At 54.6% G+C, this 21,760-nt stretch overlaps 1 protein-coding gene across 5 annotated transcripts in view; it reads left to right on the forward strand.

Moving 5' to 3' along the window:
• The first annotated feature begins 1,094 nt into the window (after positions 1 to 1,094).
• The window catches only part of LOC116943759 (tyrosine-protein phosphatase non-receptor type 4-like), a 72,485-nt gene continuing 51,819 nt past the window's right edge, over positions 1,095 to 21,760 (forward strand). For 4 of the 5 annotated variants that reach the window (XM_076068078.1, XM_076068080.1, XM_076068082.1 and 1 more), the window contains exon 1: positions 1,095 to 2,846. The gene's annotated coding sequence lies outside the window, so the exon portion shown is untranslated. Of the gene's footprint in view, positions 2,847 to 17,239; positions 17,372 to 21,760 lie in introns of those variants that run through there. The other variant, XM_076068079.1, reaches the window with a different exon arrangement.

The following is a 21,760-nucleotide window of genomic DNA, read 5'->3' on the forward strand; positions in this document are numbered from 1 at the left end:
ACGATGCCTGCTGCTGTATATTTGGAGTTTGCGTGTCTCTCCATCATCACCACGGTGGCTGGGAGATGTTAACTACCTCGCCTGGTATACAGGAGGTGGTGGGTTCGACCCCGACCCTGACGGTTGCTGCTGTATATTTGGAGTTTGCGTGTCTCTCTCTCCCCGTGGTCGTGTGGATTTTTCTTCTCCGGGTCCTCCGGTTTTCCCTTCCACATTTAGAAACAATCCATTGGGATGATTTAGATTAGTTTGCGGCTGTGAATGGCCAAATGATGGGCAACTTCGTTGAGCTATCTATCATTTGTGGCAGTCAAATTGCTTCTTTAAAATAATTCTAAACCTCAGTGGGCTTTGGAAGACGAGACTGTTCACTTATATGGGGATGGTTTAGTTAATATTTGTACGTGTTTAGGTGATTTGTTCACCTTGTACTTTGCACGACTATCGTGTTTTTGTATTTTTGTTGTTGTAACGTTCTTGCCCCGTACCCCTACTGGACATCTGTGAAAAATCACTTTATAGCTCATCGGATTCGTCCAGTATAAATAAACATTCTGATGATATCGTTTATCCCTATGAGTGAACAGTCTCGCACTCCATCCACTCTGTGTAAGTGAACAGTCTTCGTCTCCATCCACTCTGTGTAAGTGAACAGTCTCGTACTCCATCCACTCTGTGTAAGTGAACAGTCTCGTACTCCATCCACTCTGTGTAAGTGAACAGTCTTCGTCTCCATCCACTCTGTGTAAGTGAACAGTCTCGTACTCCATCCACTCTGTGTAAGTGAACAGTCTCGTACTCCATCCACTCTGTGTAAGTGAACAGTCTCGTACTCCATCCACTCTCCCCATATAAGTGAACAGTCTCGTACTCCATCCACTCTCCCCATATAAGTGAACAGTCTCGTACTCCATCCACTCTCCCCATATAAGTGAACAGTCTCGTACTCCATCCACTCTGTGTGAGTGAACAGTCTCGTACTCCAATCCACTCTCCCCATGTAAGTGAACAGTCTTCGTCTCCATCTACTTTCCCCATATAAGTGAACAGTCTCGTCCATTCGCTCTCTTTGTGTAAGTGAACAGTCTCGTCCTCCATCCACGCTCCCCGTGTAAGTGAACAGTCTCGTCCTCCATTCACTCTCTTTGTGTAAGTGAACAGTCTCGTCCTCCATCCACGCTCCCCGTGTAAGTGAACAGTCTCGTCCCCTGTCTCTCTGGTCTACGCGTGAACAGTTTTGTTCGCCATCGCGTCGTTCTCCCCAGCCCCCACGTGACCTGCCCCTCGCCATATTCGCCTGTGGGGCGAGGGGACTCAAGTCGGCCACTCAGCCCGGGGTGACTCAGTCACTCAGCCCGGGGTGACTCAGTCACTCAGCTCGGGGTGACTCAGTCACTCAGCCCGGGGTACTTAGCCACTCAACTCGGGGTGACTCAGTCACTCAGCTCGGGGTGACTCAGTCACTCAGCCCGGGTACTTAGCCACTCAGCCCAGGGTGACTCAGTCACTCAGCCCGGGGTACTTAGCCACTCAGCTCGAGGTGACTCAGTCACTCAGCCCGGGGTACTTAGCCACTCAGCCCGGGTTGACTTAGCCACTCGGCCCAGGGTGACTCGGTCACTCAGCCCGGGGTACTTAGCCACTCAGCCCGGGGTGACTCAGTCACTCAGCCCTGGGTTCTTAGCCACTCAGCCCGGGGTGACTCAGCCACTCAGCCTGGGGTACTTAGCCACTCAGCTCGGGGTGACTCAGCCACTCATCCCGGGGTACTTAGCCACTCAGCCCGGGGTGACTCAGTCACTCAGTCCAGGGTGACTCAGTCACTCAGTCCAGGGTGACTCAGTCACTCAGCCCGGGGTACTTAGCCACTCAGCTCGGGGTGACTCAGTCACTCAGCCCGGGGTACTTAGCCACTCAGCTCGGGGTGACTCAGCCACTCAGCTTGGGGTGACTAGGTCACTCAGCTCGGGGTGACTCAGCCACTCAGCCCGGGGTGACTTAGCCACTCAGCCCAGGGTGACTCAGTCACTCAGTCCAGGGTGACTCAGTCACTCAGCCCGGGGTGCTTAGCCACTCAGCCCAGGGTGACTTAGTCACTCAGTCCAGGGTGACTCAGTCACTCAGCCCAGGGTGACTCAGTCACTCAGTCCAGGGTGACTCAGTCACTCAGTCCAGGGTGACTTAGCCACTCAGCCCAGGGTGACTCAGTCACTCGGTCCAGGGTGACTCAGTCACTCGGCCCGGGGTGACTTAGCCACTCAGCCAAAGGTGACTTAGCCACTCAGCCCAGGGTGACTCAGTCACTCAGCCGGCTGCTCCGTCACTTAGCAAGGAACTCGGCACTCGGTCGGGGTAATCAGTCACTCGAGCCGATCAGTCAGGTACTCGGTTAGGCAGTCATTCGGTGAGTCAGGTACTCAGTGATTCAGCTTGTCGGGGATTGAGACGCGCACACAGGCAGTGTGTCAGGCATATAGGCACCAAGCCACTCCAGGCAGTGCGGTGCTCAAGTCAAGGTACGTGGTCACTGGGTTATTCGGGCAGGCAGGCCCTGGCGACATTCAGTCACTTCAGTGCGGCGTGGTCAGGCGCTCAGTCGCACACCCGCCCCGGTACTCAACCAGTGAGTGGGTCAGTGAGTAGTGAGTGGGTCAGTGAGTAGTGAGTGGGTCAGTGAGTAGTGAGTGGGTCAGTGAGTGTGAGTAGTGAGTGGGTCAGTGAGTGTGAATAGTGAGTGGGGTCAGTAAGTGTGCGGGGCTGACACACGGAGGACGAAGTGCCGGAGAAGATTCGCCCAATACATCGGCAGAATCTCCGACCAGAGCGGCTCAGCCCAGCCCGGCGAGGTGAGTAGTTTACTGCCTTACCCATGCCTTACCCATGCCTGCCTGTGTCAGTCACTCTCTGTGTGAGTGTATCTCTGACTGGCTTATCTGTCTCTCTGTGTCCGTCTTTTTGTTCGTCTGCCTGCCTACGTGTGGCTACATGCAGTACCCGTGCCTGCCCGTGCCTAGCCGTGTCAGTCTGCCTACCTTCTCGCGACTGTCAGTCTACCTGTCTGTCTACTCGTGTCCACGTCCGTCTCCCTGTGGTGGTGGTGTTGTTGTCAGTCTGCATGGACACCTATCAGTATCTGTACCAAGTTGTCTACCTTACCCGTGTCTGTGTGGGTCCACCTGTCCGCCTCCGAGTGTCTGTGCGAGTCCGCCTACCTGTCCGCCTGTGTGTGGTGTCTGCTCACCTTACCCATTTTTATTGTTACATGCCCAACTCGCTTCTACCTGTTGCGTCTCGGTCACCTGCAACGCCGAGGAGTCCGTGGGATTAGTGGTTACCACAACGTGTCTACACCTGGCAAACCACTTACCTGCCTAGCTGCAGGTGCCTTACCTGCAGGTGCCTTACCTGCCTAGCTGCAGGTGCCTTACCTGCCTAGCTGCAGGTGCCTTACCTGCCTAGCTGCAGGTGCCTTACTTGCCTAGCTGCAGGTGCCTTACCTGCAGGTGCCTTACCTATCTAGCTGCAGGTGCCTTACTTGCCTAGCTGCAGGTGCCTTACCTGCAGGTGCCTTACCTGTCTAGCTGCAGGTGCCTTACCTGCCTAGCTGCAGGTGCCTTACCTGCAGGTGCCTTACCCGCCTAGCTGCAGGTGCCTCCTGCAGGTGCCTTACCTGTCTAGCTGCAGGTGCCTTACCTGTCTAGCTGCAGGTGCCTTACCTGCCTAGCTGCAGGTGCCTTACCTGCAGGTGCCTTACCTGTATAGCTGCAGGTGCCTCACCTGTCTAACTGCCTGGGGCGGGAGACAGGTGAGTTGGTGAGTTGGCGGTGGTTGCGGTGGGACAATTGTGTGCCGAGGGTTGTGGATACGAGAGACAGAGAGAGAGACAAAGGTCCCCCGTGTAGCCTTTTCAGACTTTAGGAGCAGGTGGTGCTATGAAGGCCATCACGGCACACGCCAGGGTGGGTGGGCACCACGCCCGGCCGCCTTTGTCTCCCCAGTGGCGCTGTTATTACACACAGCGCCAGGTACTCATTTGAGGCCGATGACCGTTTCAGATAATCGTCACTCGGTCGTTGGGAGTCGTGAGCGGGAATCGAACTCGGGTCACCGGGTTTGGAGCGTACCGACACACACTACACACGTGGAGTGTGTGTATGTTGTGGTGTGTGTCGTGCAGTCATGTGTGTAGTGTAGTGGTGTGTGTGTATGAGGGGCGGTAGTGTAGTGGTTACCGAGTTCGATTCCCGCTCACGGCCAACACCAGTGGTGACGATTATCTGAACCGGTCCTGAGCCTCCCTTAGGTCGACTCAGCCTCAAAATGAGTACTTGGTTCGGTGTGTAACAACATCGCCACTGGGGAGACAAAGGCGGACAGGCGTGGTGCTGGCCACCCACCCCCTCGTGTGCCGTGCCGGCTTTCATAGGTGCTAATCGCTAACAGCACTTGCCACAACAGTTTGTTACAGGCTACACGGGGGGATCTTTGTCTTTGTGTGTGCACATACCTACCTGATCGTGATGGGTATGTGTCCAGGTATCGGGGGAGGCTTATTGACCACATATCAGTCTTCGCGAACTTTTAGTTTCAACTTTTAGTTTGCTCGTCGTTTGCTGGTGTTTTAAAATCTTGCAGAGTGGGAAAGCAACCACCACCTCCCCCCCTTACCGATATGCGGACTGCTCATGGCCGTGTTAAGACGTCCCTTTAAAAACAATCGATGTTCAACGCCGCTTTGAAGTGACTGCTACAACGTGACTGCTACAACGCCAACGGAATCGACCTGTACACACGCCGCACACCATTACACCTAATGGGTAACTATTAGCCTGGTGAGCAAAAAGCCTCATCTCTTAACCCGAGATTAGAAGTGCTCTGACCAAATCTTTGCAGTCCTATAAGCCCTTGGCCGAAACCCTGACCCTAACGAGCCCTATCATTTTACACTTAAGCATGGGATCTTAGGCCCACACCCGTCAAGCCATACGGTTTTACTCCGTATTCCTCCAGCCTTTTCAATACCGTCAAACATTGTTTTGTCTGTTTGTGTATCTCCCTTGTGATGGGACTTTGTAGGATGAACGTCGAGGTTTATAAGGGCCACGGGGTGACCAATAAGGTCTGAAGTGGTCTGTAACAAGGTAGGGCACTGATAAGGGGTTGAAAGGTGTGTTAACCTAGCACTAATCCTGATGTACCTGGCTCTAACCCTTGACAAGGTTAGCCTTACCATGATACAACTTAGCCCCACGCCTGATATAAGCCTAGTACTTAGCCTAACTCTAGCCTTATCTTATCACTATAGCAAGTCTTACCCTAACGTGAACAATCAGTGCTGACTCTGGCCATATAACACTTCCCCTAACAAGTCTAGCTCTTACCCAACCCCAGATGTTCGTGACCTTTACTGTGGTCTTGCACCCCTTTGGTTCTCAATCGTAAAAAAACAGTTAATAAATACATAGAGGGTTTGATTTAAAGCTTTCGTGACTGCAGGGATTCATATTCTTGGTTCTTTCGGTAAAGTCACCACGTAGAAGGGAAACAATAAAATAATAAAAATATAAAACAATAAAATTCTCACGACATTTCGACTGCAACACAAGCAATCATCATCAGGTGTGAAAACCACAGCAAGAACATTTCTTGCTGTGGTTTTCACACCTGATTGTTTTATATTTTTATTATTATTTTATTTTATTGTTTCCCTTCTACGTGACTTTACCGAAAGAACCAAGAATATAAATACATAGAGGGTTTGATGAAACAAAGGAAGTTGTAACTTACGTGCCCCAAGTTTAATTTGTGTTTCGATGAATTACCTTCTAAAATAAATCTGACCGTGTCTCGCACCCCCAGAAAGGGCATCTCGCACCTCCAGGTTCAGAATCACTGCTCTAGCTCTAGGCATAATACTATCATTAACTATCCCATATCCTAACAGATGTTGCCCCAACGCTTGCATGTTTAACCCAAACATGCCTAGCCCTAACCAGAATAAGTTAAAAATTTTTATAAAAAAAAAAATCGCTCTCCGTGGTGCTAACGTAAAAGAAAAACCGCCACTTTTTAAAAAAATTCTTGCTGTGGTTTTCACACCTGATGATGATTGCTTGTGTTGCAGTCGAAACGTCGTGAGAATTTTATTGTTTTATATTTGTATTATTTTATTGTTTCACTTCTACGTGACTTTACCGAAAGAACCAAGAATATCAGAATAAGTTTGTCACCAAAACCCCAACATGCTTAGCCCTAACATTAGTATGCCTTCACATGGCCAGCCATAACCGTATCAAGCCTATCCCTGGCCGTAACTCGAACAACCCTAGCTCGAACACGCCCTAACATGCCCAGGCCAAACCCTAACATGCATAGCCCTCGCCTTAACTCTAACATGCCTAGCCCTAACACAACCTAAACATGCCCAGTCCAAACCATAACATGCCTAGACCATCACCTTAACTTGCCTAGCCCTAACCTTAACTCTAACAAGCCTAGACCTAGCTCTAACACACCCAAACATTCCCAGCCCTAACATGCCGAGCTCCAGCCCTTACTCTTACACATCTTACCCAGCCATGTGTACTCCTGGCTGCTGTAAGTCCGCTCACCTCTCACACAAGATAACCATGACTCTCAACAAGATAACCACGAGATGACCATGACTGTAACAAGCGCCACGGTGGCGAATTGTTCAACGCCTCGCTTGGTTTTCAGGAAGTCGTGGGTTTGATCCCGACCCTGACACTTGTATACACATAGTCCCCGTGTTACGATGGTCCGACTTACGATTATTTCGATCTTACGATGGCGATGGCGATACGAGAAAATTGTAAAATATTTTAGATTTCGCGCGGCAGGCAAACGCAGCAGCGTATGAGGTACGATACTGGACGTTGGGACGCTGTCAGGATGTACTCCCGCCTTGTGTGATGCAGATAGGATTGTTTCCTGAAAAAAAACTTTCTATGAAATTGCAGTTCATATAGGTAGGCGAAGAATTTACCTTGTTTTTTTTCTTTACATTTTACTTTACAATACAGTATTGTAATTCGTAAATACATACAGTATATAGTTTATACAGTATGGTACTGTAAATTGCTCTGTTATGCTAAATTATCACCATTCTTTAAGACTCCTGAGTAGGCTAGGCCATCTTCGACTTACGATATTTTTTACTTATTATGGGGTCGTCGTAACGCATCTCCATCGCAAGTAGAGGACGACCTGTGTTTGGAGTTTGTGTGTCTCTCTCGCCGTGCTCGCATGGATTTATCCCCGGGTCCTCCGGTTTTTCCCTCCACATTTAGAATCAACGTCACGCGTTCCGAGTATTTGGCTGCTATAAGTTTCCACGTGATAAGCCACTTGGTTGAGCTATCATTTGTGGTCAAGTCGCTTCTGAAAAAGAGCTACATAGCTCACTGGGCCTTACCTGGTAAAATATAAAAAAACAGTTTAAATATAACCATGAGATGACCATGACTCTTCAACACGCGCGCGCTCGCTCGCTGCTCATCAATTCCCGTACGAGCGCCGCCGCCGCCGCGCTCAAACCGCGGAATATAGAAATCACATTTCATCGTTGCCCATTTTCCTGCCTCTTCTCATTGTCGTTTTCCATCGCGGCGCCGACTGGGCAAGTAAGCGGAAAGTCAAAGTGACGCACGCGTGGACAAACGAGAATTTTGTAATGGGGCCGCGGAGAAACGCCGTTGTCCGCGTTGCGTGGCAGTGAAGGGACGCGGCGGCGGTGTGCCAATGCGCCCACCTGCGCTGACCACAGGGTCTGCATTCCTTATCCCATGCCGTCTTATCATGACGTCTCATAGCCTCGGGGGAGGGCGTATTCTCAGTCACAGCTCTCGGCTCCTGTTTGCAAAGACGGAGGCTCGGAGCGAGCGGGTTCAGCCGTGTGGCCTGGGCTCGGCTCGCAGAAATCCTGAGCGCGGCTCAGGGCCAGCTCAAGTTGAGCGCAGGGCTTTGATCTGGCTCACTCGAGCCAGACTACGAATACGGCCCTTGAGAGTGCCATGCAACGTGGATTCACACGGCGTCAGAATACAGCCGCGTCCCAAGATGCCGTACGGAAACAATGGGAATATAAACCTGTGTTTATTCAATGCAGGAAAAAGCGGCGGTCATCCGTAGGCGGGAGTTAAAAAGAGGATCTATACTTGAAGAGGAACGGGGGTGGAGTTCCAGGAGACTGAGGCAGCAGTGGAGAATGAGCAGCCTCTTGCTGAGCGAAGGTTGATTGGGGGGATTCAACAAAGCCTTGGGTGCTGGAGCCGGAGAGTGCGTGGAGGGGGGAGTGGAGTGAGATGATTGGGGAGAGGCAGGAGAGAGCGTGGAGGGGGGAGTGGAGTGAGATGATTGGGGAGAGGCAGGAGAGAGCGTGGAGGGGGGAGTGGAGTGAGATGATTGGGGAGAGGCAGGAGAGAGCGTGGAGGGGGGAGTGAGATGATTGGGGAGAGGCAGGAGAGAGCGTGGAGGGAGGAGTGGAGTGAGATGATTGGGGAGAGGCAGGAGAGAGCGTGGAGGGGGGAGTGGAGTGAGATGATTGGGGAGAGGCAGGGGAGTCCATGGAGGGAGGAGTGGATAGAGATGATTGGGGAGAGGCAGGGGAGTCCATGGAGGGAGGAGTGGATAGAGATGATTGGGGAGAGGCAGGAGAGAGCGTGGAGGGAGGAGTGGAGTGAGATGATTGGGGAGAGGCAGGAGAGAGCGTGGAGGGGGGAGTGGAGTGAGATGATTGGGGAGAGGCAGGAGAGAGCGTGGAGGGAGGAGTGGAGTGAGATGATTGGGGAGAGGCAGGAGAGAGCGTGGAGGGGGGAGTGGAGTGAGATGATTGGGGAGAGGCAAGAGAGCGTGGAGGGGGGAGTGGAGTGAGATGATTGGGGAGACGCAGGAGAGAGCGTGGAGGGGGGAGTGGAGTGAGATGATTGGGGAGAGGCAAGAGAGAGCGTGGAGGGGGGATGGAGTGAGATGATTGGGGAGAGGCAGGAGAGTGCGTGGAGGGGGGAGTGGAGTGAGATTATTGGGGAGAGGCAGGAGAGAGCGTGGAGGGAGGAGTGGAGTGAGATGATTGGGGAGAGGCAGGAGAGAGCGTGGAGGGGGGAGTGGAGTGAGATGATTGGGGAGAGGCAGGAGAGAGCGTGGAGGGGGGAGTGGAGTGAGATGATTGGGGAGAGGCAGGAGAGAGCGTGAAGGGGGGATGGAGTGAGATGATTGGGGAGAGGCAGGAGAGTGCGTGGAGGGAGGAGTGGATAGAGATGATTGGGGAGAGGCAGGAGAGAGCGTGGAGGGAGGAGTGGAGTGAGATGATTGGGGAGAGGCAGGAGAGAGCGTGGAGGGGGGAGTGGAGTGAGATGATTGGGGAGAGGCAGGAGAGAGCGTGGAGGGAGGAGTGGAGTGAGATGATTGGGGAGAGGCAGGAGAGAGCGTGGAGGGGGGAGTGGAGTGAGATGATTGGGGAGAGGCAAGAGAGCGTGGAGGGGGGAGTGGAGTGAGATGATTGGGGAGACGCAGGAGAGAGCGTGGAGGGGGGAGTGGAGTGAGATGATTGGGGAGAGGCAAGAGAGAGCGTGGAGGGGGGATGGAGTGAGATGATTGGGGAGAGGCAGGAGAGTGCGTGGAGGGGGGAGTGGAGTGAGATTATTGGGGAGAGGCAGGAGAGAGCGTGGAGGGAGGAGTGGAGTGAGATGATTGGGGAGAGGCAGGAGAGAGCGTGGAGGGGGGAGTGGAGTGAGATGATTGGGGAGAGGCAGGAGAGAGCGTGGAGGGGGGAGTGGAGTGAGATGATTGGGGAGAGGCAGGAGAGAGCGTGAAGGGGGGATGGAGTGAGATGATTGGGGAGAGGCAGGAGAGTGCGTGGAGGGAGGAGTGGAGTGAGATGATTGGGGAGAGGCAAGAGAGTGCGTGGAGGGGGGGGGAGTGAGATGATATGGGAGAGATGATTGGGGAGAGGCAGGTAGGAGCGAGTCCATGGACTATCAGTAACGACTGTGAGTACTTGGCCCCTTACTTGGGGGAACCATGGCAGAAGGAAGCCGTCATTACCGAAAAAATACCCCCTTATGTAAGGAGGATTAAGAGACTTGGGCAGAAGACGTCGCTAGAAGGGATGGCGGCCGTCGGCCGAGACTAATGACAGAGTGGCAGCCAAAGGAGGGAGCGTGCCCCGCCGATAGTACGACCACCACGCAAGTTTTGGGGTGGGGTGGGGGGGGCCGCGACGAAATCGGCACGTGTGCAGCAGGAGCTCGGTGAATCGTCGCACCGCGACGGGGCCGTGAGACGTGGCGACGGCTCGGGGGAGGCCCTCATCCGGCAGTGGATACGTCGCGGCTGAGGATGATGATGATGAGCATAGCCATACCTCGGCACCGTAAACGAGGACCGCAGATGAACCGCAGATGAACGCGCAAAACGTAAGCGGCGCAGGCGCGGCGTAAACAAAGCGTCCAAGCCAGCGTCTGCGTTAGTCACACGTTATTGGGCTACTGGGCGGCGGCGGCAGCGGCGAAGCCGTTCAAACGCCGGCGGGGGTTTTGGATATTTTGAGAGTGGGCCTCGGAGGTTGGGTGTCAGCTGCGCATCATCGATCGAGCTATTAACTCGTTGAGTCGTTCCGTCGGCTTAATTATTGCGCCGCTCGTGCAAAAAGGATCGACCTATTTCGGTCCCTCGTTTGGGCGCTCGTGCGCGCAGTCGCTTGCTCGGCACGAAGCAGAGGGAAGGAAGCGGTGGTGAAATAATGGTGGCTTCAATTTGTATTGGCTGTGATGACCTCTGTGTGTTTTTGTAGTGTCTCATTGATTCATTGACTGATCCAATCATTCATGCAATATCCATCAGAAGGAAGGAACCAATTTCAGGGTTGATTGGGAGCGATAACCTCCCCGTGCTTGCTTTCAGTCTCATGCACTTACTTTTTTCCACGCATTAATTCCGTAATCTAGCAGATGGAAGGAAGCGACACGGAGCTCTACGATGGCATCGTGGACATTCGGCCGCGGCAACCCCTCGTGTCCTCGTCGCGTTTCGTACGAACCGATCTGAGCCAGGCCCCCGGTTAGTGGAAGGGGTGGGGGGGGGGCAGCAGTAGAGCCGTAGTGCGTGGGGGGACGGAGGGGGGCGGGCACTTAACGGAGCGACGATGCCGCTAAGGAACGTGAACTTGGGTGGGTGGGTGGGTGGTGGGGGGGGGACAAAGGGACGCTTGGCGGTGCAGGGCCCAACCCGCCACGGCCAACTCCTCTCAAGCACCGGCGCTGCATCTGAACGTAACAGTCCGGTGGGAAAATGCGCGGCGCTGGCGATTTGACGGCTCTCTTTAACCCCCTCCCCCCCAGCCTGCCCGCCCCCCCCCCCCCCGGCCTGCTCGCCCGTGCGTTGGGGACTTCGCTGGGGGAGGGCGGAGGAAGAGGTAGGAGGAGTAGAGTTTCCGTGGAGCGGCTCGTAGTTTCCACTTGAGATCGTTAGGCGATTCCCCCGGGCCACCCGGATGGCGACACGGCCAGTACAGTGCGGTCGGTTCGGCAGATGCTTATCGTGGCGTCCGGGGGGGGGGGGGGGGGCAATGCTGAACGTAAACATTTTCAAACCACTAACGAAAACATCACTGTACCTCCTACTCCTCGTGGTGGCGGTGCGTGCGCGCGTGCGTGCCACCGTCGCCAAGTTGAGTGGCCGCGTCGAGAATCCTGCAGCGAGGTGGGCGCCCGCCCCGGCGGAGCGGTGGCACGGCGGTTAGCGAAGCAGCGAGTTCCGGTCCGATGATCCCTCGCTCGGTTCGATTCCCGTCCGCGGTTGATATCGGGCGGCGAGCAATCTCCGAAACTGGTCCTTGGGGCGGGGGGGGGGGTGGGGGGGAGGCCCCTTTCCCCGACCTTTCGCCAACTCACACTGACCAGCGTGGTGAAGTATGGTCAAAGCAATACCCACGATCAACAAAGTCACGGGCGTACCTTTGTCCAAGCGGTGGATTAGCAAAGGGCCGTACAAGTAAATGATTGTCCATTGGTGCGTGTTAATGGGCCCACAGCGTAACGTTTGCATGCGCCGTGCGCGTACTGGCGCTCGCGAACTGGCGGCGTGCGATTGGGAGCGCGCGTCGCTCGTGTGGAAGAGGGTGGAGGCTTTTGCAGGTCGCTGCAGCAGGACCTGGTGATGAGCCCTCGTACACTTGCGCAGGAACGTGCAGGAATACGGTGGAGAAAAAAAAAAACCTAAACTTTACGAACGCCGCTTAGATTTTCACAGGAACACGGTTATCGATTTCCCCCTCCCATTCGGCCGGCCCAGCAAGCAACGCGTTGCTGCCACGTCGTCGCCTGTGACCGAGCGAGCGAGCGACGTCGTCACCCTGAACGGCCCACCGTCTACTCGGGTCTCGACGGCCGAGCGGGTTCTGAGCCTGGCGGGGTGCTGGAATGGGAGACTGCCTGGCAACACGAAGTATCGGAGAGGTTTGGGTTGCACGGTGGCCTGGAGATGGCAGTGAAGCAATGTTTTCCCGGATTATTGAATCTGTCTGTGCGCTCTCGTCGCACCGTGTGGGTCTCCTCCACACGATGTTAAACTCCTCATTCATGGAAATCTTATATATTTTTTTAATTTAGGGCCTTAAGCAAGGTGCTGAACAAATAATTGGCAATTTGTACAGCAGAGTATTGTGATGAGATGAGACGAAATGGCCAAAGCCTCGCAATGTAGCAGCACCCTCTTGACAAGTAGTCTGAAGACTCAGGAAGGCCTTCGTATGCAAATATCATGATTACTCTGATTTACTTAATCATTTACATACCGTTTCCCCATCATCTAATTCACTTGTACACTCGTTATAAGTTGAGAACGCCTTCCCAAGGTGGAATGAAGAGACTCGGGGGAATTTTTACTCTGTAAATAAATTACATTTAGTAGTATTATTTACAACATAAAAGTGAGGACCCTGCAATTTCTAGCTCAAACCACTTCCGGCCGGAGGGCCTCCAATGGGAGTTAGTTCTGGAGGGCCCAACGCTGAGGCTACTTTGGCCTCCTCTTCCACAATAGCCCAGCCCAACGCTGAGGCTACTTTGGCCTCCTCTTCCACAATAGCCCAGACACCTCGGAAGAGTCGAGAGCATCCACACTTTACTCCAAGGGTGGGGAGCCTTTTCTCTGCCAAGGGCCATTTGGATATGTATAACATAATTCGCGGGCCATACAAAATTATCAACTTAAAAATTAGCCTGTTATATTTGGTCAAACATTTAATTACCTCACTCCCTAATGTGATGGCTGGAACTGCTTCTCTTTGGTGAGGCGTGTGGTGATGTTAGCTGGTATTGACGATGTCGCTACTCGCAACTGCTTTTCCAGGTTTGCTCCTAGATTTATTGAATTTCGAGTCCCGCCTGCGGTTGCCTTGGCAGGGCCAGATAAAATGCGCCCCGCGGGCCGGGCGTTTCCCACCCCTGCTTTACTCCCACGACATGCGACCTGTCAATTGGTGGTCTCTATTTACAGAGACTCCTCAACTTACGGACGAGTTGGGTTCCAGAGGTCTGTTCGTAAGTCGATTTGTTCGCAAGTCCAACTTTACTCCTGTCGATTCCAAACATGTTGTGCGGCGTGTACACTGAAACACGGGGAGTGTCTTTAAAAGTTGTATAACCTCCTGCAGATGTAGATGCCACTGGTGTCTTCACGTTCTGCAGATGTAGATGCCACCGCCGCTATTTATTGCGCGGTGGTTGAACTTACGACTCTCGGTCTGAACAGGCAACTGGTCATACGGACGGATTTGTTAGTATCTCTTTAAGTTCTTAAGTGGAATGTTCGTAAGTAGAGAAGTCCCTGCAATTATATTAATTATATTCACCATGTAATTATTATCAAGCTCTGGCCAGTTACAAAAGCCCATCAGGAAATTTTTGTTTTTTTGCAATTCACCTGTCAACAAAGCCCCCTCCTCACCGGCCCCCCCTGCCCCACCACCGTTCAACTCATGAACACAGAACTTGTTCTCTGAATGGAATCTCGAGATGCGGTGATGAATTAGCGACACTGCACACCTTTGCAAACGACTAAATAAAATATATAAACTATTTTTTATTGCAACAGATAAGGCCCCCACTGAGCTATATAGCTGGCCACAAATAACAGCTCAACTAAGTGGCTTGTAATCATGTGGACATTAATAACAGCCAAATACTCTTAAACGCATGTTGATTCTAAATGTGGAGGGAAAAACCGGAGGACCCGGAGAAAGATCTACACGACCACGGGAGGAGAGAGAGAGAGAGAGAAATATACAGCAGGCATCGTCAGGGTCGGTAACAAACCTGGCGAGTTGGTTAACATCTCGCAAACCGTGGCGCGTTCCATCTCAAGGGAATGTGCCACCTCTTCGGCGAGGTGACGCGGCCCAGCGGTAGCGTGTTTGCCGCCCGTTGCGTAGATTCGCGGTTCGATCCCGGCCAGTCACCCCGGGGGGGGGGGGGGGGGGGGCGCGGTTGGCAAATTAATCATGGCACAAGTTGGGACTTGCCGGTATCAAAATATAGCAAGAGGTTTTATCCTTTCTGGCAATAAAATAGGTGTTAACATGTTACAACACCAAACAGAATCCTAATACTTGTAGGTGCTCACCCCGAGCTATGCATGCCCTGGTAGTGGCATTGTCCTGGTGCTGTTCTCCTTTCGGCATTCTCTGGTCTAAAACACTGTTTGATGTGGTGTGGACCAATCAGTTTCAAAGGCAATGCGTATATAATTATCAGAGCATGTTTTCTGTTTGCATGTTTACCACAAGTACGTGTGGTCAATGCAGACATGATTCATTGAGTAAGGATTCTGTTTGGTGTTTTAACATCTTAACACCTGTTTTAGTGCCAGAAAGAGGTAAAATCTATTCTCATAAATCATGGCACACTAAGCGCCTTCTGCTCCACGGTGGACGTTAAAATAGTCGCGTGACATCGTTCACAAGAGGAGGCCATTGCTTGCCGCCGCCAATTACTCGACTGGCGTAACACGCAGCAGCATCGCCCGTACCCCACCCCTCCACCCTCCCCCGACTGCGAAATGACGACAGGCTTGTGAAACGCAGCAGCGCCTTCCGTCGTGCCTATCCTCGGAGCCACGGGAGCACTGATCGGACGGACGTTTGATCGGAAAAGGCATTTTCCGGGTGAAATATTTAGATGGAAAATGACGGCGACGAGAACCGGGCATGACGGTGGGCAGCCGGCGCAGGAGATCGTCGGCGCTGGCGTCTGCACCCTGGGAGCTGCATTCAGGAAGCAATACAGACTTCCTGCACTTCCCCCCCCCCCCGCGGGGAACGTGGCACGGCGATGACAGCGCCAGCGTTCGAAACGGACGTCCCCTCCCCGCACGCAAGGCGCAGCAGGCGGCTCCGGGATAGAGTTTGAGATTTCGGGGGTGGTGGCGGTGGTGGTGGTGGTGTGGGGAGGGGGTAGTGGATGCGGGATGCGAGAGCGACAGACCGAGAAGAGCCTTCCGTATTTTTGTTCGTTTGTGAAATGACGAGCATTGAAACCGGCAAACCTTTTGCAGAACAACGGGCTTACCGGTTTTTCCGAACGTCGCGGACCGATAACCCGTTTCTGGTGCGATTTTAGGATCCCGGTTCATTGGCGCTCGCAAAAGTTCGACAGCAACAAAAACACGTGGTACATTTGCCCCCCCCCCCCCGCCCAGTTTCAGTTAAAGGTAAAAGGTGCCATGCTATTATTGGTCGCTCACGCTGCTGCGGGCGGAAGGGCCTCCACTGGGGAGGGTATTTGGCCTACTCTTCCACGCTGACACGACGTCTTGCAAGGAAGGGATTGGCCCGCCCTACCCACCGCTCTTTCTAAACGGTCAGGGTCGTATGAGGTCGTCGCGACGTGCCGCCGATAGCCAGGGTCTATCCACTGCTGGGCGAAGGCCTCCCCATGCCGTCGTCGTCCCTCGCGGATCTGCGACGCCGGTGCACCGGACTCGTCGCTCCCATCGCCGTGGTGGTTGTTTCTCTCTCTCCCCCCTTTGGCTGCCGTTACATCGTCGGCCTCGGCCGCCGTTCGCCATTCGTTTCTCGCCCGACGTTGTTTCCCAATGGTCGGGGGCCGAGCGAGGTTGTCGCCAAGGCAAAAACATTATTCACGGTAAGGGGAGTTCCCGGTAACGCCGAGCGTGGGGAGAACGATTGGCGGCAAGGGTCGGCCGTTGCGCGCCGGCTACACGGTTCCAATTTGCCAAACGTTCAACACCGACAAAAATGCACGCCGCAGATTTGCTCGTTCGAGATCGCACAAAGCGGCATCGCCCCATTTGCGAATCGACTGCGGGCCACGTCCGTGACATGCGGTGGGTGCTCGCTCCTTCGTGGACGGCCTTGCGCCATGAGAATCGTCGCGCCAATGCCAGATGTGCAAAATCATTATTGTTGTCATCACCGCCAGGAGAGAAGGGGCGCGTTGGGACGTTTGCGATTGGTAGGGATGCAAGGGGTAAAGAAAACAAGCAAAAGCATGCAAACATTCCAGAAGGGGCCCCGGTCTTGTTAATAATCCCAACATTCAACCGGATGCCACAGGAATAGCACCAGTCAACAAACTTATCACGCAGGCGGATCCCATGGGGGCTCGCAACACGACGATCGTACAAAACAAGTTAACGTTGCGCTAGTTCTCGTCATCACGCATATAGATTATATCGTACTAAGTAACATTCAACCTAACGTACCGTGCAACAAGTTCCCTTGGGGGGGGGGAGGGGGGTGTGTGGAGGGGGGTGTGTGGAGGGGGGGTGTGTGGAGGGGGGGTGTGTGGAGGGGGGTGTGTGGAGGGGGGTGTGTGGAGGGGGGTTGTGTGGAGGGGGGTGTGTGGAGGGGGGGTGTGTGGAGGGGGGGTGTGTGGAGGGGGGTGTGTGGAGGGGGGGGCTAAGTCTCGTTAAAATACGACTGGATTCCTCCCGCACCAGCCAAGTCAACAAACAGATTGCATGGGGGTCCAGTGTTGTTGAAGTACAACCCGATCCCGTAGCACCGAGTTATCAACAAACTCTTCATCGTGCAGGCAGAGATCGCGTGGTTGGGGGTGCTGGGGGTGGTGTTGGTGGTGGGGGGGGTGTCCACGGAGGTGTGTGTATCGGAGCGCGCGGTCCCATTGGTGGATAGCCGAGTGACGCTTCGAGTAGCCTTCGCTATGGCTCTCGGTTTCGCCCGCCCGCCCGCCTGCCCGCCGAGCCACCCGCCCACTCGTGGAACGCCCAGCCACACTCACCTCTCCTCCGCTGCGTGCGCGTGGCTCCCATTTCGGGCTCGGGGGTCGCTCGCTCGTCGTGGGCAGTCGAAGGATAATGCGCCTCTCGTAAGGTCAGAGCGACGTCGGTGGCACGAGCCCGTGGCCTCCCCCCCCACCCCCCCCCCCACCAGAAGTCTGTGTCCTCGGTCGACTTCCACCTTCGTCGCGAGCGTCGTGGGGTCGGGCCGTTTTTGCGCGCTGCGCGGAGTGCGGCCGCGCCAGCGTCTTGTTTCGTGAGAGACGCACGCAATTCATTGCTGCGTACGTAGGTCTCCGACGGCGTGCTGGAGTGCGGCCGGGCGCTGTTCGCGTTCGCACGACGTCCGATGTTTCGCCAACATGTGCTGGGAGCTTCTTCAGGCACTGAACTGTCTTGACGTTTCGCTTCCCTTGCTGGGAGCTTCTTCAGGAACTGAGCTGTCCGACGTTTTGCCCCACGTGCTGGGAGCTTCTTCGGGAATTGAACTGTCCAACGTTTCGCTTCTCTTGCTGGGAGCTTCTTCAGGAACTAAACTGTCCAACGTTTCGCTTCTCTTGCTGGGAGCTTCTTCAGGAGCTGAACTGTCTTGACATCGGACGTCGTGCCAAGCAAAACACGTCGCGGTAGAACCCGCAGGGATTTGAGAGCGCTGTAAACAGATTTCTAGTTCTATAGTTTTTTATATTTTACTTTCATCTTGGCGGACTGTCTTTGGCGGCTAAGTGTACTTTTTGGTAACCGCGGCTGTTCGTGGGGGGCCAGGCGGGTCGGGGATGGGATCGGTCGCGAAAAACAAACGTGCGCGTTTGTCGTCGTTGAAAGGGGCTCGAAAAAAAACGACGCTGTTTTTTTTATTTGACCAGGTAAGGGCCCCGCTGGGCTATGCTGCTCTTTTATTCAGAAGCGCCACAACAAATGCTAGCTCAACGGAAGTGGCCTGTCACGTGGGAATCTAAAGCGGTCGCCAAATACTCTGAACGCGCAATGTTGATTCTAAATGCGGAGGGGGGGGGAGCAAAAAACCGGAGGTCCCCGGAGGGCTCGATGACAGCGCGAACGTGACCGTGCGTCTGTAGTTTGGTAGGTGCGGACGTGTGGTGCGTGGACCCGGAGTGACCGCGGTCATGGGTTTGCTTTGTTTATCCTAGAGATTTTTTTTCTTTCTCTCTCGCGAGTTTCAACACACGTCGGCCCGGAGAGTCGTCCCGCTGCGTCGGGATCGTTGGGACCGCTTCGGTCGAACAAGAGTTTTGGCTTCGCGCGGTGGAGGGATGAACCCGAGTGCTCCGGATAAAAAAGCCACCGCGATTACGACCGCGGTGTCCGATCAAATATCTGCACGGATGGGTTCAAGAATCCCGTTCTGCTGTCCCACGAAAATGGGTAGGCCACATCGCAGCCCAAGCCTGCCACCGCTCGGTATTCCCAGGCGCACAGACAGATGCAAGAATCTGGAATCTTTTGCTACGCTGCCATCTCCAGGCCACCTTGCCAACGATGAAAGGCAGAGGAGCCCACCAGCCTGGCACAAACCAGGCTGAGCCCTGCTTGGTAATCGCCCAAACCAAAAAGCGCAGGCTCTCGCGGTCGCGCCGTTACGGCCCTCTGATGCGTTCACGTGTCGGCACCGCGCGTCGTTCGGCACGGTGTCCGACGTTCCGCCCCCGCGTGCCGGGAGCTTCCGAACTGCGTTAGATTTAGATCAAGCTGAGCCGCCGAGGAGGCTCTGCCCCGGCGCGCGGAGCCAAACGTCGGACACCAAACGACGCGCGGGGCATGACCCGAAAGCTTCGTGTGCGGCCCGTACAGCAGCGACACAACCGCGCACCCACCCATCGCGCCCGCAGGCGTTGCACGAGGCTGCGGCGAGAGGTGTGCAGGCCGCGCGAGAGAGAGAGTGGGGGAGAGGGGGTGTGGAGAGAGGGGGGGGGAGAGGAAGAGAGGGGGGAGAAAGGGAGAAAGGTGAGAGAGGGGGGGGGAGAGAGGGAGGGGGGGAGAGAGACGGGGGGGAGGGAGAGCAGAGTGAGGAGAGAGGGGTGGAGGAGGGAGTGGGGGAGAGAAAGGGAGAGAGGTGAGTGAGAGAGGGAGTGGGAGGGATGAGAGAGCTTTGCTGCGAGCAGGGTTTGTCACGTCGAGCAGGACCGGCGAGCGATGGGCGCAGGGTTGGGCGTGTGTGGGGTGACTGGGCCGGGTGGGGGAGGGAAGGTGAGACCCCGGGGTGTGCGTTTTACGTAAGCGCGTCCCTGCCCCGGTCCGCACTCTCGCACGGCTCACAGCGATGGTATGTGCGTGCGCCGTTGCCGTGAGTTGGCAGGCCCTGGCCGCCGCCGCCACACAATAAACTCGTTTCTCAAAACAAACTCGGCTTGCCGCTCGGGGCCGTGCGTGCGTGCTTGCGTGCGTGCGCAGGCTTGTTGGCTTTGCCGCGGCCGATATAATTCGCTTTGCTTTATCTCGTGCCGAAATCACGACGGCTGCAGGTTCTACGAGCGCTTAGCCGTTTTGTTCTTGGGCCGACTCGTTCCCGTTGGCTCCTTGAACGAACAACGAATTAACGCTGCGTGTTCCCGGTTTAAAAAAATAATAATTATTATAATATATCTGCTGTTACCCGCCGTCCGTCCGCGCTTCTTTAATTGAAATGTCAGTCTTGGGGGCCTTTTTCGCCATACTTCACCACGCCGGTCAGCGCGTGCGGGTCCGCGAAGGGTTTGGAACCGAACTCGGGTTTCGCCGCGTTCACGTGGCCTCCGCGCCGCCGCTCCAATTGCTTCCTGTCATTAAGAATTTCTCAAACCGCCGGAGCCATCGCGCACGGTGGAGCCTCACCGAGTCTCCTGCTGTGCTGGGATGTCTGGCCGTGTCCATTGTCCCAGTTTTTTGCTGCCTGTGGGAGGAATGCCACACGTACGAGGGAGGAACACTCACAACTCTGCACGGTTTTGGATTTAGGAATTCATTGCTGTGCCCGCCATGTCCTGGCCGCTGTGCATCTCGTGGCTGCAGCAAAACCCTGGGACGTAGGCACGGTGGCGAGGAGATGTTAACTACCTCGCTAGGTGTGCAGGAGGTCGTGGGTTCGCTCCCGACCCTGACGCCTGCTGTATATTTGGAGTTTGCGTGTCTCTCTCTCTCTCCCCGTGGTCGTGTGGATTTTTCTCCGGGTCCTCCGGTTTTTCCCTCCACATTTAGAATCAACATCACGCGTTTAAAGTATTTGGCTGCTACACATTTCCACGTGATAAGAAGCCACTTCGTTGAGCTATCACTTGTAGCCAGGTCGCTTCTGTAAAAGAGCTACATTGCTCAGTGGGCCATAACCTGGTAAAGTAAAAATCTTTTAGTTTGAGTTGTATTCCCATGCAGTCTGCCATCCAAGCACATTGCTAACCATGCCCAACCTTAGCTTAGCTTTCAGACGCGGAATGAGAGCGGGCGCACCCGGGCTCGACGTTGTCATGCGCCGGTGCTCGCCCCAATCGCCACTCGTTTAACTTTGCGATCGTCCGTCCAAGCGACGTCGTGTGTTTATTTTCGTCATTCATGGGCGGGGGGGGGGCGGTAGTTGCAAAGCTGCGACGAGGCGTTCTGTGGCGCGGGACTTCCCGTCGGTTAAAAGCCTCGGCCACTCCGCGGGCACTTTAATGTGCACCTAACCTGGCGCGGTGACCATCTGCGCCACTCCGGCACAGCTTGCCAATTGCTCAATTCGACCTTTGCCCCCCCCCACCCCGGGAGAGGAATCTGTGCCGCTTGAATGACTGTGCCGCCTGTACATGTCCTGTTCAAGTCGCGCGGATAAGCAACAAACTTAAAATATGTTTTAATTTAACGCGGATTCAACCGCACACACACGGACTCAGCAATTCTTGTGTTGAAAAAATAAAATATAGAAGCATTTTTTTTATTTTACCGGGTAAGGCCCCACTGAGCTGTACAGCTCTTTTTCAGAAGCGACCTGGCCAAAAATGATAGCCCAACGAAGTGGCTCATCACGTGGGCATCAATAGCAGCCAAATACTCAAAACCGGAGGACCCAAAGAAAAATCCACGTGACCTCGGGGAGAGAGAGACACGCAAACTCCAAATATACAACGGGCGTCATGGTCGGGATCCAACCCACGACCTCTTGCGCACCAGGCGAGGTAGTTAACATCTCGCCACCATGGCACAACTAAGCACCGGGTTAACACGAGTCTGGCTACAACGACGAGCGGCGTCGTCGCGAGCCGCTGCCCACCCACTGCTGGATGAAGGCTTCCCCACGCCGTCGCCATCCTTCCTGGTCCCCGCCGATACCCCCGACGCCTTCGTCAGGGTATTGCGTCGACCACAGCACTATCGTTGCCCACAACAACCGCCACGTCACCGCCTGTGCCAGGCTATGTGCACGCTGAGGGCACGTTAAGCGTCGAACGCCTGCCGGCAGGAGGTCACGGGGCAGACCCAGGTGCCATGGGTCGACTGACTGAGATGACGC

This window comes from Petromyzon marinus, chromosome 19 (genome assembly GCF_048934315.1).
Source record: "Petromyzon marinus isolate PM22_M1 ecotype Great Lakes invasive population chromosome 19, UKy_Petmar_22M1.pri1.0, whole genome shotgun sequence".
NCBI classification, from domain to species: Eukaryota; Metazoa; Chordata; class Hyperoartia; order Petromyzontiformes; family Petromyzontidae; genus Petromyzon; species Petromyzon marinus.